General features: G+C 33.6%; 2 long non-coding RNA genes across 5 annotated transcripts in view; one reads left to right on the forward strand and one right to left on the reverse strand.

The window, feature by feature from the left end:
- The window catches only part of LOC112661890 (uncharacterized), a 38,681-nt gene extending 30,550 nt beyond the window's left edge, over window positions 1-8,131 (forward strand). For 2 of the 4 annotated variants that reach the window (XR_004811059.2, XR_007407648.1), the window contains exon 4: window positions 5,525-5,651. This is a non-coding gene — a long non-coding RNA (uncharacterized LOC112661890). Of the gene's footprint in view, window positions 1-4,880; window positions 5,035-5,524; window positions 5,658-7,120 lie in introns of those variants that run through there. The other 2 variants (XR_003138072.3, XR_007407649.1) reach the window with 2 other exon arrangements.
- The window catches only part of LOC112661889 (uncharacterized), an 81,116-nt gene that overhangs the window by 21,943 nt on the left and 39,015 nt on the right, over window positions 1-20,158 (reverse strand). Inside the window, exon 2 of the long non-coding RNA XR_003138069.3 lies at window positions 7,281-7,429. This is a non-coding gene — a long non-coding RNA (uncharacterized LOC112661889). The remainder of the gene's footprint in view (window positions 1-7,280; window positions 7,430-20,158) is intronic.

The following is a 20,158-nucleotide window of genomic DNA, read 5'->3' on the forward strand; positions in this document are numbered from 1 at the left end:
GGTTTTTCAGATAAAGTTTTTAGTATGTTGAGGTAAGTATCTTTACCACCTAAATTGTTGAAAGTTTTTATCATGAAAGAGTATTGTGCAGCTCAATTGATTTTCTTCATATTTTGTTGATTTTTATATCTGTGTTCATCAGGGCTATTGATCTAGAGTTTTGTTTTGTACTGTCCCTTTCTGCCTTCAATGTCAGGGTAATACTGCTTCACAAAATGTGTCTGGAAGTGTTCCCTCTTCTTCAATTTTCAGGAAGACTTTAAGAAGGATTAGATTAATTCTTTTCTAAATTCTTGGTAGAATTCACCAGTGAAGCCATCTGGTCCTGAGCTTTCTTCTTCTTCTTCTTCTTTTTTTTTTTAAAGATTTGTTGATTTATGAGAGAGAGAGAGAGAGCACTCAGGAACACGGTGAGAAGGGGCAGAGGGAGAGGGAGAGAGAGAATCTCAAGCAGACTCCGCTGAGCATGGAACTCAACAGGGGACTTAATACCAAGGCCCTGAGATCATGACCTGAGCTAAACCCAGAAGTTGGATGCTTAACCATTTGAACCACCCACGCACCCCTGACCTTTTCTTTGTTTGTTGTTTTGTCTTATATTTTTAATTTTTGATTTAATATTCTCATTCATTATTGTGGTCTACTCAGTCTTTCAATTTCTTTGTGATTCAGTATTAATAGACTATATGTTTCTAGGAATTTACCCATTTGTTTTAGGCTTTTCAATTTGTTGGTGTTTAATTGTTCATAATAGTTTCTTATGATCTTTGTTTATAGTCACATCAGCTGACTGAAAAGTTTCTGCACAGTAAAGAAAAACAATCAATATGATGAAAAAGCATCCTACAGAATGGGAGAAAATATTTACAAACTGTGTATATAATAAGAGGTTAATATTCAAAATATATAAGGAACACCTACAACTCAATAGCAAAAACAAAACAAAACAAACAAAAAACAAGTAACCTGATTTAAAAATGGGCAAAAGACTTGAGTAGACATTTCTCCAAAGAATACATACTATGGAAAATAGTTATATGGCAAGATGCTATTCAGTGCAAATCAAGACCACAATGAGACATCACCTCACATCAGTTCAGATGGTAATTATCAAGCAAACGAAGATAGCAAGTATTGGTGAAGGAGTGGTGAAACCCTGGTGCATTGTTGGTGGAAATGAAAAATCGTGCAGCCACTATGGAAAACAGTATGGCAGTGCCTCAATGGATTAAAAATAGAAATACTATATGATCTAGAAATCCCACTTGTGTTTGTATATGCCAAAAATAATTGAAATCAGAATCTCAAAGATCAATCTGCACTCTCATGCTTATTGCAACATTAGTCACAGTAGCCAAGTTATGGAAAGAACACAAAGTCCCCTGTTAGATGAATGAATAAAGAAATGTGGTGCTACATACAATGGAAAATCAATATAAGTAAGTTTCTAGTATAATTTTCATGGAATAAGTGAAGCCAATTCTGGAAATTGTAGGAAACAAAAGTATCAACCACTAATTATTAACCATACCATGAGCTATAAGTACTGGAATTATCATGGTAGTTATGATCTGTTACATCTCCATAAGTGACTTCTTGGTATTCAATCATTTTAATACTTTTGCATCTGCCTAATAAAATTTAATGTACTGACAAACAAAACACTTAAATTTTAAGATACATCTCAAGAATTTTAGATGTCTGTCATCTAAATTATTCATATAATTTAGGTATCTGAAAACTTATTCTGGCAATCTTGAGATTAGATACTGACCAGGTGGGAAAAGCTAGCATCATGAAGAAAAAAGATATCTTCACTCTGGATGTGGGTTTGTAGTAGAGAAGATAAAATTAATAATGGTTTAAGAAATAGAAAATAAGGTATTTGATGATTTATTACCATGGGGGAAATGGAAATTCTAAGATGGCTTACATTTTTCTGACTTGAATAATTGGCTGAGAGGGAATTCCACTAACCAAAACAGACAACACAGCAAGAAAGCAGACCTGAGTTTGGGGAAAAAAAAGAAGTGACTTTAAGATACAGGCAATAAAGGATGCCTGGGTGGCTCAGCAGTTGAGTGTCTGCCTTTGGCCCAGATTGTGATCTCAGAGTTCCGGGATTGAATTTGACACCAGGCTCCTTGCGAGTAACCTGCTTCTCCCTTTACCTGTGTCTCTGCCTATCTCTTTGTGTCTCTCATGAGTACATAAATAAAATCTTTAAAAAAAAATACAGGCAACAAAATGATTGATACATTAACCCATTCACACAGAAAATGTTAATTTAATGATTATTACGCTTCACATGCTCTTTTGAGATCTGGGAACATGGTAGGGAACAAAGCAAATATAATCCCTCATTTTATGGAATTTTAGTAATGGAAATTATACACCCCTAAAAAAGCCAGATATAAGATAATGTCTGATATTAATTGTCCAAGAAAAACAAGAACAGAGAGTTGTAAAAAAGTAGGGAAACATAGGTGTATTGAATAGTACAAATGCACCACATCCATTAAGTAAACATCATTCTTGTGAAAATATGAATACATTCAATAATCAGGAAGTTTCTAATCACCTCAGAGAAAAAGATTAAGGTTAAAGATTAAAGAGAAGATATTCCAGTCCGGGTTGTGATATGAAGAAATTCTTCCATTAGTTTGAAAGAAAAGTCTATATAGCACAATATTTAACAACAGTGAAGACCATAACTTGGTGGAGCTTGCAGGAAAGCTGGAAATCAACAAAGACTGCCCAAATAAAAACAAATACAAGTTATTTATTCAGAGATTGCTACGGTTAGGAAATCAGCCACCAATCCCTGTGTTTGTCAGAGATTTGAGACAGTCGGGATGTGGGGATGCCTTATGTAGAAAGAAAATTGGGGAGGAGGCACGTGGATGGCTCAGCGGTTGAGCATCTGCCTTGGGTTCAGGAAGTGATCCCAGGGCCCTGGTATCCAGTCCTGCATTGGGCTCCCCACAGAAAGCCTGCCCTCCCTCTGCCTATGTTTCTGCATCTCTCTGTGTCTTTCCTGAATAAATAAATAAAATCTTTTAAAAGAAGAAGAAGAAGAAAGAAAAAAGGAATGTATCAGATATGCTCTGATTCAAATTTTTCTCAGGTGTAGAAAATAAAGACCACTCAAATGAGAACAAAAAGAGTCTACCTGTTCAGGCTTTGCTATACAAGGAGCCAGATATTATCACTTTCCTTTGTCAGAGTCTCAAAGTCAGGTAGGAGAGTGGGAAGGCTTTATTATGAAAAAGAAAGACAAGGCTTAAGAGTATGCTCTCACTGGGGACTGTTAGCATAAGGAAGCCGGGCATGCACTAATTACAAGTGGGCATTTTATGTGGTTTGGGGAGCCATGTGGCATTCTCTTGGCCCAAGTTAGCAGTAGGATAAAAAATAAAAGAAAGCTAGCAGTCATTAGCCAAGTCTTGACTCTTCCAGGCCAATAGCTGCAGAGGTTTCGGGGCTTGTTTCTGGAGAGGTTGTGAATTAGAGATCTGTTGTCATCTCTCATCTAGCCATTTTTCATTTATACATTCAGTCTCTCACTTGTGCTGTGCTACAGTGCCCAGATTCCCCCTTGAAAAGGTGAGGGATCTATCCCTTCAGCATCTGGAATTGTCTGCTACCATGCTCAAATCCATGTCTCCTCCCTTTTAAATAGCCTACATCCAATTACTGGTTGTGGTGCAGTTTGAAGACCCAAGTCGCCCACTCCAAGACTGAAGAGATATCAAGCTCCAGAGCGTCCCACGGGATTTGCAAAGGTCAAATTGTGACTGAATCGCAGTTCCACTTCTCTCTCTGTCCAGTCCTGTTTTTTCATTTCTTTCATTTGCTGCTCACAAGACCACTCCCAGTACACTTCCTTCAAGCTTATGTGTTCCCGAGAAACCTGATCCCCCACATCAGACACTCATGTTTTTCTGTGAAGGATGATACTTCCATACTTCTCAGCTAGAGATACAAGGTCTCTTTGGCCACACCTGTACAACAACTTGCAGTCTCCATTAACAGAATTGTTTTTAAACATGAGGGTTTATTATTTTAATTAAAATTGCATCATACATAATGATATATCTATATATTTATAGAGATATTTTTCAATCTAGGGGAATAAACGTCTTTGTGGGTTGGAAATTTATATACTGTCCAAAGCAAGTGTTTCAATTTCCCTTCCATGTTAGATTCTAATTTTTCATAACACTTTTTTTCACTTATTTCTTTTATTCTCTCCTTTATATTGAACTTTTTTATATAATGCGTTTTTCTGAAACTCTAATATCCAAACTTTGTTAGTTTCTCAGTTTTCACCTCATCTCATATCTTTCCATTGTGATTTACTGATACCTGCTCACATTTTTTTTTCTTTTAATGAAGTAAAAAATGCTTGGTTGTGCCACACTGAGAACTCTGCTCTCCCCTATTCTAATCATCTGTTTATTTTTGTATTCTGACTAATAAATTCTATGCACTTAAAGCAATAAGTAATAAATATTTATTAAATTATTAAAGTGTCTACATAGGCATAAAATCTGTTTGCAAATATTTTTCTAAAATGTTCTCAGAATTGATACTTATGTATTTACAACTGTCAATCAATAGGGATGGGATATCAAGACCTAAGGAAATATATAATTTCTTCAAGTCGTCGAACTCATTAGAGACAAGCAGGATTGGAAGTGATATTAAAATCTATAAATAATTACTAGAGAACACTTGATCAACTCATTCATTTTTCACATATGAATTATTTGGTTATCTTGAAATAAATAAAATAATTGAAAAGAAATAAGATAAGATAGTTTAAAATGGACTTGATTCATCATATTTTATTTAATTATGTTTCCTGCCATTTATAGGCACAGCCATTTGCCAAATGTTTCACACACAATACATTACCCATATCAACTACCTTGAATGTCAAGCAAATACTAATGTGTACTTCGGAAGTGCAGTAATGGGGAAACAGAAGTTCACTTCATTATCATGCTGAATACCTGGTGATTAAAACAGGTCTCTCTACTAACAAGAACTATGCTTTTGTCATTTCCACCACAGGCTTCTTAATATATTGTTAGGTATTTTTACACCTGAGTTACATTTTTGTCCTATTACTTTTGTACTTTTTAAATAAAAATCTGAAAATGAGTAAGATCGTAAAGATGCTTTATTTTTTATTATACTGGAGAATGTTTCTCTAAGACTCTCACAGTCATTTCTAATGTACCTCACTGATGCCAAGCAATGAATTTCACTTGAATTCTCTTGAATTGGCTTCAAAATGTAGTAGCTTTTAATTAATCTCTTCTTTGCTAGTTTTTCTCTACTTTACAATCCCCATTAACTTTAAATAACGTGTCTCAGGCCATCAACTTTTATGCTTTTGTTTTTTTTTTTTTAAGAGTTTGAATAAATTTAATTACTGAATGCTTTCCCAGGGTTCTACAGCTTTGGTAGACACTTACTTTCCTTTCTTTTTTTTTTTTTTTTTTTGTCTTCACAGATCATATTGATGACTGCAATTTCTAGGATATTAGCCATATTTTTATGTTCCTCTCCACAGGATGTGTAAAAACAGATGTCAATCTTCTCAGTTCAATAGAAGTGGTATGTTCATGAAAATATTAAAATGGCAAGTATTCACAAGAACAATTTTATGCATTTTGCTTATTTATTTTTTAAAAGATTTTATTTATTTATTTGAGAGAGAGAGAGAGCACAAACTGGAGTAGGGGCAGAGGGAGAGAACATCAGGCAGACTCACCATAAGCAGGGAACCTGACACAAGGCTGGATCCTATGACCCTGATACCATTGACCAGTGCTCACCCAAATGAGCCACCTAGGCACCCATAATTTTGCTTATTTATATGCATCTGTCCTGGCAATCTTCTGATTCTTCATAAATAATGAAATCTTTGTTATTTTTTCTTTAGTATGTAAATATATAAATATTTTTCTTAAATATATAAAAATAGGAGAGAGAGGGAAGGACACAAAGTGATCAGTATGTGACTATTCACTACAGTAGTTCACAATTATTTGCTAAGCCCAAATTGGAACTGAATTTACCACATTTCAAAAACAGCTGCTACAAGAACAGCTCTTTAATTTTCACACTCTCATGAAAGTCTGCCCACCAGAAAATTCATGCCTTTGAAATAGAAATTAAACGTGGGTGAAAGAAAAGTTCACCAGCATTTGGAGCATCTAGAAAGAAAGCCAACATCTGCTCTTGTTTGGCCAAGGAAAAGGAGAAATAGGGTGCATGCTTTTGTATGGACGCTGTTCCATGTCAGGGCACACAGTTGGGAAGACAGAAAGCAGACTTCCTCTCTTTTCAAGCAAATAAACTTCTCTTGTGTCCTCTCATCTCTGCTCTATTTTGCCAGCCACCACACAGGTATGCCATTTCAGAATAGCAGAGCAAGAAGATGGAAGGAAACTTGATTTCTCACACAATGTCACCAATATTCCCTTCTAGGACTGCTGAATATCAGATTATTATGAAATAGAGAAATCGCTTTCTAAATCATCTCATTTGCCATTGTTTTATCCCCCTCCCCAAGTTATATTTAGATTCCAGGTAACATACAGTGTAATATTAGTCTCAGGTATAGAATTTAGTGATTATCACTTACATACAACACCTGGTGCCTATGACAAGTGCCCTCCTTAATCACCATCACCCATTTAACCTACTCTGCCGCCTCCCCCCACGTCCCCTCTGGTAACCATCAGTTTGTTCTCTATAGTTAGGAATCTCTTTTTTGATTTACTTCTCTTTTTTTTCTCCATATGTTTGTTTTGTTTCTTAAATTCCACATACAAGTGAAATCATATAGTATTTGTCTTTCTCTGAATGACTTATTTTGCTTAGCCAAATTATGGAAAGAGCCCAAATGTCCATCAACTGATGAACTGTTAAAAAAGAGATGGTATAAATACACAATAGAATTTTACTGAGCCGTAAGAAAAGAATGAAATCTTGCCATTTGCAATGATGTAGATGGAGCTAGAGAGTATTATGCCATTATGTTTTAATTGTTTGGTGTTGCAGCCAGGCCTGTATCCTAAAAAGCACAATTGTTTCTTTACAGGTAAACCTACGGGAACACCTGGAAGCAAACACAAATAACTCCTATAAGAGAATAAATAAACAAAAAGCAGCTGAACATAGACTCCCAATAGAAATCACAAAATAGGAAGAGATACACACTAAGGTGGTCATGTTTCAAGCAATTCATGAAATTAGCCTACCTTGTTATGAAGGAATATTTCTGAAGATGTCCTCAATGGTTATAGTCAGTAAGTGTAATGTCTCCCTGGCCATCCCACAGCAAAACCAATCACTGTATTTAAAGGCATCATAAGAGGACCAGATGAACTTTGATGATAACCAGTTTGACCTGTAATGATATGGTGAAATTTTCCTTTTTAGAGGTAAAAATCAACATTATTCATTTCCAAAAGGATGGGTAATCCATCTTCATTGAGATGAAAAAAATTGTTGTACAACATAGAATATATAAAGGAAAGAATCTTCATAAAAACAGCATTGACTCTAGGTGGAGACTAATGAGTTAAGTCGAATACCAGAAATTCAGTGTATGTTTGATGACTTTCTCCACAGCGCGGAATAAATCAACTTACATCAGAACTATTTGTTTTTGTACACTATTGGTCAGGAGACTGCCACATTATCTTCCCAAGGTCATGACAAAGCCTTGCCAGATGCCTTATCAGCACTTCTGGAACAAGCTGAAAATTCACTAATGGTAGCATTATTGTCTAATCTTATTTTTAAGGTGAGTAACCTAGTTACTACTTGCCAAAAGGTGAGTTCTAAAGAGCAGAAGATTCTTTAGAGATCAAAAAATAACCTTTGTAAAGGATTTGGGAATTTAAAATAGTAGAGCAGAAAAGGGGAAAGAAACTGGAAGATGGAAAAAGACCCATCAACTATGGTAGATCATTTACTTAAAATGTTAGTTTTAAGTGCTGTCATTTACAAAGATTCAGCTAGTTTGAAAAACAGCTTCTTGAGTTTTCTAATTTCTCTCATCTCCATTTTTACTTCCCTGAAAGGTTAGAGATCTCCCATTATTGTCTCAGGCTTAATTAATTCTGCATCACCAATACATATTTATTAATTTGTAGACTTCAGGTGTCAGCCTGGACACAATCACTTCTTGTTGAAACATTGAATTTTGAATATTTTTAATAAATACAATAAACTTGTTGTACTTTTTAAAGCCCCTTTTATCCCACAACACCCTGTCTCTCTTATTCATGTGTATGGTAATGTGTATATCCTACAGAACAAGAGCTGTAAGTTGCTTAAAACAAACTCAGGATCAAGAAAAAAAATAATTGATAAATATATTTCTTAAATTTTCAATGATTATTTCTGATTGGAAATTATCTTGTCTAAGTTTCAAATGAAGAATTGTTTTGCCTCATAAAGAAGTTCAGATGTAGTCTGATTTGCTCTATCTGATGGTTTTTAAAAGCTTTGCTAATTAGGCTTAGTGGGCAAGAAATGGCTCTCTGCAGAGACTGATAAAGCTACAGGAGTGAGGGATAATGCCAGGAGCATGGCAATTCAGGAAAATGAGTTTTTGAGACTGTGCCCTGCGTGATTTGCTGATACTGTAACAATCTGAGGTGGCAGCAAAAGAAAGGGACAGATGGCAGGAAACAAAGGTGTCAAATAAGAGTGTTGGTAAATTTCAGAGTTACCTCTTGTTATGGGCTGAATTGTGTTCACTCAAAATTCATATGTGGAGCTCTTGACCCTCAATACCTCAGAATGGAGACAGAATCTCTATAGAGCTATTTAATTTAAAATGGATTCATTAGGGTGAACCTTAATCCAATAAATCTACTGTCTTTTTCTTTTTTAAAAGGTTATTTATTTAACATTTTAGAGAGAGAGATAGAGCATGACAGAGAGGGGCAGAGGAAGAGGGAGAGAAAATCTCAAGCAGACTCCCAAGTGAACATGGAGCCCAATGTGGGCTAGATCTCATAACTCTGAGATCATGACTCTGAGATCATGACCTGAGCCCAAACCAAGAGTCTGAGACTTAAACTAACTGAGCCACCCAGGCATCCCATCTCATGTCTTTACAAGAGGAGATTAAGGCACAGAGATACTCCAGATATAGAGATACCCCAGACACATGCATGCACAGAGAGTTTACCAGGTGAACACACAGTGAGAATGTGGCCATCTATAAGCCAAGAAGAGAGGCCTCAGAAAAAACAAACTTGCTCCTACTTCAATTTCGAATGTATAGCTTCCAGAACTGTGAGAAATAAACTTTTATTATTTTGAAATTATTAGTAGATTATAAAAGTATTAAATATTAATTTTATTTAGTAAATGAATGAAGTAAGTGGTCTGTTGTTTAAGCCACTTAATCCATGATATTTTGTTATAGCAGCTCCAGCTAAGCCACAAATCCAAAGATTTTCATAGAAGATTTAGTAATTCAGGAATCCAGTTACCCTGCTTAGCACAAGTAAATAGTAGAACTACAGAAGGCAGTGAGTTGGGTCAAGAAAGTGACCTAACTGTCTCTCTTTCTGGCCAAAAAGAACCCAAAAGATAAATGACATCTTGTTTTTTGTTGCTGTTGTTGTTGTTGTTGTTGTTGTTGTTGTTGTTTTTCTGTACTCTGCCCTGCTGCTCAAGACTGGCCTTGTTTTCACTTTGTTCAAATGATTTCTAAATTTATTTTTATTCTACCTAGTAATTCTTACCTAATGCTGGCTTTTATTAAAATAAAAAAAAATAATAGCACTTAAGGAATTTCAGGTATGTTAGCATTGAATGTGAGTCTGGGAATGCTAGGAACCATTCCCACATTCATAAAACCTGAGACAGCCGTGATATTGCAATAGTCAGCTAGCAAATATGGATAACAATCAGATTTGCCATTCAGGGTTTATTCTGCTCAGCCACAAGATTAGTGTAAATATGTCCCAGAATTCAGATTGAGTAGGTTCTACAACCATAACCCCAGTGATCATCCAGGTATGAAGGGCTTCTATGAAACTTTGTATGTTTGCTCTTTTCCACTTGGATTTCTCTCATATATGATGATTGTTCTATATAGATGAAGGCCACTCATTCTTTGGTGAAAAGTAGAAGTAACTGTTAGTAAATTGATTTGAAATATATGATGTAAAATATTATTTGGAATTTTCAAATTCTGCCCTTTACAAATCTTCATATAATCAGGTTAAAAGTACAGAATACCAGCTCACAAGAAAATGAATAACTGATTTCTTCCAAGAATTTATGGAGAAACTAGAGAAAGTAAATATCAGAAAAGGAAAATGATCAAGTCCCCTACCTATCCATAAAGAAAAATGTTAGTCTATCTAATATGATTTGAAAATATTAGGTAGAAGAATTTTAGGAAAAGCTAAGACAAATGAACTACTAATGCAGTAGATTAAATAGGGGGAAGATTTTCTTGTGTGAATTTGTTTATCTTTAATAGATGAATTTGCTATTTAAATGTTTATTATTTTTGTTGCATAAAGGAAACACAGAAATCTATGCAAACATTCAATACCACAGAACTGTAGAAACAAATTATTGGAAGAATAATAACCATTTTAATTATCTTGAGGTAATGTTAAAATATATTTATTTAAAAAGTGCATACATACAAATATACAAATATAGCACACTGTCTTGATTATTATAAGATTTTAGTATATCTTTAAGTACATACTCTGACCTTGTTATTCTTCAGTATTCTGTTGGATATTTTGATATTTTGCTTTTTCATATAAGCTTGGATAAGTTTGTTGAAATGTACAAAATAAGTTGCTGAGATTTTGATATGGATATGGATTCTGTTGAATCTAAAAACAAGTTGAGAAGGGCAGCCATTTTGACAATATTGGATCTATCAATGAACATGAAATATCTCTCCATTTATTTAGATCTTCTTTGATTTGCTTCATCAGACTTGGTAGATTTCCTCATATAAATCTTGAATGTATTTTGTTGGTATAATAAAATTGTAGATAATAAATACTGTATATATTTATACATATTTCAATGTTTTAATACTGATTCATATGGTATTATGTTTTTAATTTTGAACTCCAATTATTCATTGCTGTTGTATGGGAAAGCAATTGACTTTAGTATACTAATCCTATATTCTGTAACCTTAATATAATTGCCTGTTAGTTCTCATGAGTTTTTTTTTATGGCTGATCTTCTGCAATTTTTTTCGTGTAGACAATCATTTCATCTGCAAACAAAGATATTTTCTTCCTTCTCAATCTGTAGATTTTAATACCTTTCTTGTCTTAACTGCATTTGTTAGTACAGTGTTGAAATTGAGTGGTGAGAAAGGATGTCCTTGCCTTGTTCCTGAGCTTAGTGGGAAAGCATCTAGTTTCTCCTCATTAAGTATGAGGTTAGCTATAAGTTTTAGTAGAGGTTCTTTACCAAGTTGAGTAAGTTTATCCCTATTAGAATAAATTTTAAAAGACTAACTTTTAATTTAGGCTTATCAAGCTAATGAATGCAGTACTTACATCTCATCACAATGGAGATAGCTTCAAGTTAACAAGTTTTGGTACACAATTTTGTTTGTTTTGTTTCATTTTGTTTTGTTTTGGTACCACATAGCACAAATTATTCGAGATAATTCTGTTTAGGAATGTATTTTCAAGAAAGAAAGAAGGAGACATTAGTGTGATCCACAACACTAATGGATATTGATTATCTTTCCCTGAATCAAGATCTCTTTACTGTGTTTGGATATATTCCAGTCTTGTGAGTCTTGATCAGTGAAAGAGACCACAACTCACCATAGAAATTTTGAAAATCTAAGCATTTACTTTCTTGAGTTGTCTTGTCCTGGGATGTTGGAGCTGGATTAAGGCTCAGGCAGCCAATGAACACAACTCCTACTTCCAATTCAGAGCTACTATCACAAAATAGTATGCATAATGGAAATTTTACCTTTTTTTAAAATAAGATGTGGACAGTAGTGACACTAATTACAACAGCAACATCCAATTTATAAGAGCAGCAGTGGCTATGGTATCAGTGTTGCTATCCTATGCCCAGTGCCATTAGCATGCCTACTTCCTAAAATTAAACCCCTGGAGCTTTCCTTCAGGTACCCCCAAACTGTGGCTGCATAATACATGCTACTGTTAGCACTCAACATCTATTTATTAAGTGTAGGTTTAGTTGTGTTGTCTGGTGCTGAGGGTGATACTTGAGATGCAGTTTAACTTCAGTTCTTTATCATTTTTTAGACTATTTCTAAATTTTAGTTTCAAGTTACCTACCAAAGTATTAACCCATCCAATATTCTTTTATTAAAATTATGTTTATGCTTTAATAAGAAAGAATTCTATTGCTTGCAACTAAAATTCCTTTGTAACAGAGTAGCAGCACTGATAATCTTCTATGGGCGAGATATAGGCACATAATGGCTCTTAGATTTCAAGGAGTTATAATATATAATTCTTGATCTCAATAACTTGTGATTTATACGGGGAGATCAAACAAAAAGATATGAATATCTAATTAAAACCCTACCAAAATACAATAGTAAAAGTATATTACATGATTTATTCCTAATATGTGGAAAGTATATATTTTACATGCAGTAAACTCGGAAAAAATATCTTTGAGTTGCACCTGTGCATGAGGACTTTATCAAACATGAAGCTGAATCATTGGGAAACAATTTTTCAGGTAAAGAGGATGTGAGGAGGCGTAGTTCTGTGAGGAGTGGTAGTGTCTTATTTTTTTATGATCAAGATATGCTATATGTATAGTTAGTAAATGTTTGAATAGATGAATGGATGGATGGATGGTTCAATGGATGGGTGGATGGATGCAAAGGGACAATTTAACAATTATTAAAATATGAAAGCATTAAAATGCAAGTTCTTTCAACAGATAGTATTTTCCTTGATGTAATAAGGTTAGATAGGTGAACGTTAAATATCAACACGAAAAGTACAAGATACAGACTCAATTTGGGGAAAACAGAAAGAAAATTCCTGGGATGTTAGGATTATCAAGTAGACATCAGAGAGTAATTGAAGGTTGTCAATCTTCTACTTTCAGATACTAAAACCCAGACATGAATGCACAGGTAATGAAAGCAAATCGAGGTAATTTGCATCACCTGTTTATTATGGAATATGCCAAGTGATTAATTCTCTTGATTTCAGACCACAATTCCAAAGTCCCTGTATGATTTTGTTTTGATATATTCATAGAGTCCAGATAATTTTCCTGGAGAAGTTATTCTTTTCAAAATAGCTACTGAAAATTTTAATATAGGGGCGCTTGAGTGGCTCAGCCAGTTAAGCATGTAATTTTTTATTTCGGCTCCAATCTTGATCTCAGGGTTGTGAGATCAAGCCCCATATCAGGCTCTGTGCTGGGCAGGACCCTGCTTAAGATATTCTCTCCCTCCCCTTTTTCCTCTCTCCTTCTTCTCTGCCCCCACCCCAGCTCTCTCCAAAACAAAACAAAACAAAACAAAACAAACAATTAAAAAGGCTTAAAATTTTTTATTTATTTGAAAGAGAGAGAAAGAGAGTGAGGGGAGGGACAAAGGGAGAGGGATAAACAGACTCCCTTCTGAGTGCAGAGCCCAACTCAAGACTTGATCCCACAAACCCTGAGACATAACCTGAGCTGAAATCAAGAGTCAGATGCTTAACTGACTAAGTCACCCAGGTGTCCCTAAAAAAGATTTTAATGTAAATTTATATGAAGATTTTCCAACATTGGGGAGCTAATTAGCTTTAAAGACATCGATAGGGGGAGGTGCTGGGCGTGGGGACCAAGTAAAGCAAGCAGGAGCCACAAAAATAAAAATAAACAAATAAATAAATAAATAAATAAATATCAATAATTATTAATAATTTACAGTGAAACTCCAAAATGATCCAAAATGACTGACACCTACTCCCTACCTCTCCCTGCTATAGCCAATCCAAGCAAATATAGATATTCAATATATAGTTGAAATATAGACACAACACAGTAATCTGCATGTTTAATCACATAGAAGACTACATACCTTCTTTTTACTGTCTTTTATGGGTTTGTATTTTCCTAATTTTCTCTTTATCTTTTTATTCAAATCCTTAAAAAATATTTCGTATAACTAAAGCATGTGATGATAATTTTCTATGTAGATGTTATCTTTTTATTTTAGTCATATTTTCAAAACAATATTATTCATATGTAATTAAAAATAATTAGAAAATATTGATGATTACTGATTGTACATTTAGTGTAATTTATTTCATAAATCATGTTGACTTATATACTAAAAATTATTTTCAAAATGTAGAAATATTTTATAGTTGCTCATTAAAACAACTATGAAAAATCTTCAGGGCTGGAAATTATATGGCCTTTATCATTGTGTAAGCTTTGTTTTTATCATCATGTAGATTATCTCACTTATTTTGAGTTTTATGTTTTAGCAGGCACACTCTCCTCAGTACCTAGATATGGAAAGGGAATGCTAATAAGAAAACAGAAATAAATGTGTGAAAATGACAACATAGTGACATACATATACTACTCTACTAGTTGTCAATGAAAAGTCATCAAGTACCTGATGCCAAGTTAAATTAACATGAGGTACTTCTCAATGAAAAGGGGTTAATTTTCCCTTCTGCAGAAGACAAAAATGCACAGTGACAACAGTTTTGACCCCGGGTTTCAAAGCAAATAGATTAAAGGCTCATGATATCAGACATACACACATTTGGCATTTTCAAAATTTTTAAGTTCATACAAGAAAACTTTGGCCATAATATGTCTAAAGGACACCAAGGTGGTTTGATGTTGTTCTAAGGGAATAGTTCTCTTTTCCAGAATAGACTTGCATTACCTGTCCATTCAAAATTTGTTGTAATTGAAAGAACCCTAATGTGGATGCTATCATTCCCTAGGGGATAACAGATAGATTGCATTCCTATTTATGGATATCATCTTCAGATAGAGACATAGAGAGCCACATTCAGACTGACCAGATTGAGGAGGAAAAGAAACAAATATGAGAAAATTATATTCATCTTCAAAATTTAGATAAACTTATTTAGTTGGGATGCTGTTTGGAGCATCACAGGATTATTTCTACTCTATTTTATCCCTTTTGGTATTCATAGGACTGAGATTCACTTTCTGATACAGTAATATTATTACCAATTGAAATGTATCTAAAACACAATAGCAAATATTTGCCAAAATAACTTGACTTACTCACTCATAAACTTACATTACTCTAAGTCATTAAATTACAGCCAGACTGCCACTGTATACAGTTGTGTGCATTTAAAATGGAATGTAAAAAAAGGGCTACCACACTTTTATTTCTCTAAATTTGACAAACTTAAGTGAGTGCAAATAGAAGATCAGAACAAATTTGTTAAAAGAAACTATAAATTCACTTCACAAATATGTCCCAAAATAGTGTCCATGCAGCTCATTACACTTATATATGAATTACTTTAAAAATCATTAACCCTGTACTCACAAAAGTTATCAATAAAGATAGGAACTTATATTTTACACAGTTTTATAAACTTCAGACACTACATTTTTAAAGAAAGTTTTAAAGATTGTATTTTAACACATGTTGAAATAATTTTTCAAGAAATATTTTTTTCATTTAAGGCATGGATGCCTTCTATGGACTTCATGTCCATATCTTTAAGCATTGCCTACATTTATTTACATTTTGACACAAATTCACTCTCAAACAAAAATAACACCAGTATAAAATTTTTGCAACACCTTATTTCAAAACACTTTTGTTGTTTTGTTGTCACAATGAGTGATTTACTGAAAATTTCATCAGACAAAACATTAAATTTAAAATAGTAGAAAACGGATCATATGTGAATAGGAAATACTTTTTATATTTTAAATGCATAGAACTAGACAGATTTCATCTTATAAATAATACTATTAATATTGGTAAAAAGGTTGCAAGTATGAAAAGACAAAGGTAATAACAGAAGTTTATGAATGCCAAATGATATATTATGTGAGAGTTTACCAAAGTCCCTGTTTTGTATTGATTTACTAATTTACCACACAAATTGGAAAATTTTAAAGCGTTCTGTGCACATGATAAGTAGTTAGTATATGTGGAAATGAATAAAAGCTAAATAAATACATGAATGAATAGATGCTGGTAAAAGTATTAATTGGAATGATAACATATTGCCATGAGTTCTAAATCCACACATTTAATTATTAAATTTTAAACAAATTATTTTGTCAAATTATGAAACATAATTTATCAAACTTGTTAATATTTAGTTTTGCTTTTATTATTTAATTGAATTCATTCTATCCATTCAAAGTTAAACTTCCAGAAGGGAAGAAAAGCAGGTTAAATTCATCAATTGAGTAACTGGAAATTCTCTGGTTTAATTTACTCTGTAAGGGGCACCTGGGTGGCTTAGTGGTTGAGTGTCTGCCTTTGGCTCAGAGCATGATCCCAGGGTCCTGGGATTGAGTCTTACATCGGGCTCCCGGCAGAGAGCCTGCATCTCTCTCTGCCTATGTCTCTGCCTCTCTCTGTGTCTCTCATGAATACATAAATAAAATCTTTAAAAAAATAATTTACCCTGTAAGTTACATGTGTACCTGACAGTTAAATGAAATTGCAGCTCTCTGGGATGTAGAGATCCAAATATCTCACATACCTTTCTACACTTATAATAAAATAAATATAATTGATCTCGTAAGGAAGACACTAGATTAATCTAATAAATAAATCAATATGTTTTCCCTTCTTTGGGAGAAAGATAAACAACTCTTCAATGATTGTACAAAGCTTTTTCATATCATTTATTACACAGGATAGTATTAAACTCTATTTTTCTTAATACTTAGTGTCTGTTTTTTTCAAGTGCGATTTTTCCTACATACCTAGGGGTAATATCTCACTCAAAAACTCACATTACTAGAGATGTAGGAATATATTATTGAATCATCAACACCTGTAATTACATTAGAATATCAAGCCCTGGAGAAAAAATTCAGGGCTTTTTTTTTCTTGTTAGTTTATGTAACAAATCAGCTAGCTATATATTCTTGTTAATAAGATGTGTCTAATTGAATCATAATAACTTCTTTGATTTACTTAGTCATTTATCAAAGCACATTTGTAATATGAACAAAATTAAGCAAGCTTCTAAAAATTTCATAACATGTTCCATTAAGAAAAATATGTCAAATGGAGATTAATTTTGAAAAACAGAACTTAAGGTTACATTAATTAATATAGTTACAAAATATTACATTGTGAGATTTTTTTTTGAGAGAAAAGTAATTGGTGTCCAGTCAGAATGTATATAGATAGGATGGGGAGACTGAAATTGGAGAATGTCATTAATCTTTTCCTAAAATGATAGTTCCTAACCACTTATTATATGCTAAATACTGTCTTAATTACTATGTGGAGACTAAATATTAAACTTTCTGTTTCCCTGGGTTTAAAAGAGAAAACTAATTATATCAAGACATACATGTACATTTTTTTTTTATTTTATTTATTCATGAGAGACACAGAAAGAGAGGCAGAGACATAGACAGAGAGAGAAGCAGGCTTGTTGCAGGGAACCCAATGCGGGACTCAATCCCTGAATTTGGGATCTTATCCTGAGTTGAAGGCAGACACTCAACCACACTGAACATCCATCCAGGTATCCCATACATGTGCACTTTGAAAGGGCCAATCTATAAAGTGAAAATTAAAAATCAAAAAATAATTTTGAGTGTAGAATTATGAAAGTAATGCTAATTAGAAAAAATAATCTAATACTTAATATCCAAGTTTGATTAGTAAAGAAAAAGAAAAGGTAAAAATAAAGAGACAGTGTTTATTGTCCTAGAATCATATAAAAATATTTTTCAAATAACATAGGCATATCTTTTCAGCTTCCATTTTGTTGAAAGATAATTTATAGAGTAACTTATATAGCGTCACTCAATCAGATAAATTTGAAGAAAAATAAAATAGAGCATTTTATTTTTCCATCATACTATCATAGGAAATGGATTTGGAGAAAGAAAAAGCACTGGGGAAGGGTGCAGGGAGAGGTTAAAGAGAAAGATCATAAGCAGGCTCCACACCAATGCCAAGCCCAACATGGGGCTCAATCTCATGACCCTGAAATCCTGACCTGAGCCAAAGTCAACAATCATTCACTTAACCGAGTCATCCAGCCATCCCTGTAGCTTATATTTCTATTATACTTGATTAAATATACTCCTTTAGGCATTGAATACACTAGGTAAGAAAATAGTGTGCAATAAAATATTCCTAACATTTGTACTCATACATTCATAACATAGATTTTTGCAATTGACTGAAAGATTTGTTCACTCTCTTCTCCAGTGAGTTTTTATCGCAAAATTACAAAAGTCTGCTTCTTGAAAAAACTATTTTGGATTCTAAATGTGGATAAAATGGAGTAGCATGCAGGGGGATCAAGAACAAGTAGAAAACCTAGATAAAAATACAAAAATAAGTCTGTTTAGAAAAATAAGATAGCTGCCTAGGTAACCAGGAACTTAGGAGGTTAGTTACTGAGGAGTAGGGAGCAGACTTTGCATTGGCTTCCTCTTTCCCTTGGAGCATTTTCAAACTTGGTCGGAAAACACTGAAAATCTAAACAGATGATTGCAAATCAGAGGCAGAGAAACCAGTACAGCTGTTAGCAATGTAATGGAGGTGAAGACAAAAGTTGAATATTAAAACTAGTAAAGAACCAGGACTAGAGCAGCCAAGATAGTAGGGAGAAGCAAGGGTCTGAGGATTTAAGAGCCTGGGACACTCCAAGAGGCCAGCTAAAGGCCAGTTAAAGGTCAGCTCATTTAACGCCAAAGTAAATTGTTATTGAAGCTGACAAAAATCAATATCTGGAACAGATGACTTGAAATAAAGAGGATATTCATTCCTACATATAAAATTAAGTCAATGTATAAGTACAAACACTGCTTTGTGAAATTTTGCTTGAATATTTTTGCAATTACATATGAATTTAAAACAGTTTCTAAAATCAGCAGCTGGGAAGCAATAACGAAATTAATTTTAAAGATATAACGTGTGTGTGTTTTACTAATGTAATAGTATGTTTTAGATCAACATTTTCTCCTTGAATTTTTTTAAATTCCTAAAAGAATATTATTTTGTTCTGTTTGCATAAGGAATTATGAGTTCTATCTCAATTATTATTATTTACTATTTTATAAGTAAACATATATGATACTTCATACATTGCTGAGCATTTGCTTTAAAACTCCTGGCTTAGGGACACCTGGTTGGCTCAGCAGTTGAGTGTCTGCCTTTGGCTCAGGGAATGATCCTGCGGTCCTGGATTGAGTCCCACATCAGGCTCCCTGCATGGAGCCTGCTTCTCCCTCTGCCTGAGTCTCTGCTTCTCTCTCTCTTTCTGTGTCTCTCATGAATAAATAAATAAAAATCTATAAACAAACAAACAAAAACAAAAACCAAAAACCCAAAAAACAACAACAAAAACAAACAAACAAAAAACCCTCCTGGCTTACAACTGGATTAGGAAAAAAAAAAATCTGAAATGTACAGCCACATGAAGTGAAAAAGTCCCTTATATATGAGTGATGGTATAATTTATGAGTTAAAATGGGGTGAGAGTGAAAAGGTGCCTATTCATCATCATGTCAGGAAATAAGGTATATACTGGACTGTCAAAGAAAACCCAGATGCATGATAACCCAATGCATAAACCTCTGTGACTTAGCAGAGCACAGAGTTCACAATTTATTGGTCCATAAATATTAACTAAGCAGATTCTAAAAGGGCTAAACAAACTGAGGAATTAAGAGTTTCAACTTGAAGCTGAAGAAAAATAAGAATTTTTATGGACCTATAGGGATAGTGCTCCCTATATTTTGCCTCTGTTGTACAATTAATCACTAAAAATGATTTTTAAATGGAGTAATTAATACTAGATTGTGTAAATAGACCCAAATGATATATTACAATAAAAAATATTAAATTGCCTATTTATCATAACTTTATTTATTATCTATATCTTAATATAAATTAGTAAAA

This window comes from Canis lupus, chromosome 31, assembly GCF_003254725.2.
Source record: "Canis lupus dingo isolate Sandy chromosome 31, ASM325472v2, whole genome shotgun sequence".
Classification (NCBI taxonomy): domain Eukaryota; kingdom Metazoa; phylum Chordata; class Mammalia; order Carnivora; family Canidae; genus Canis; species Canis lupus.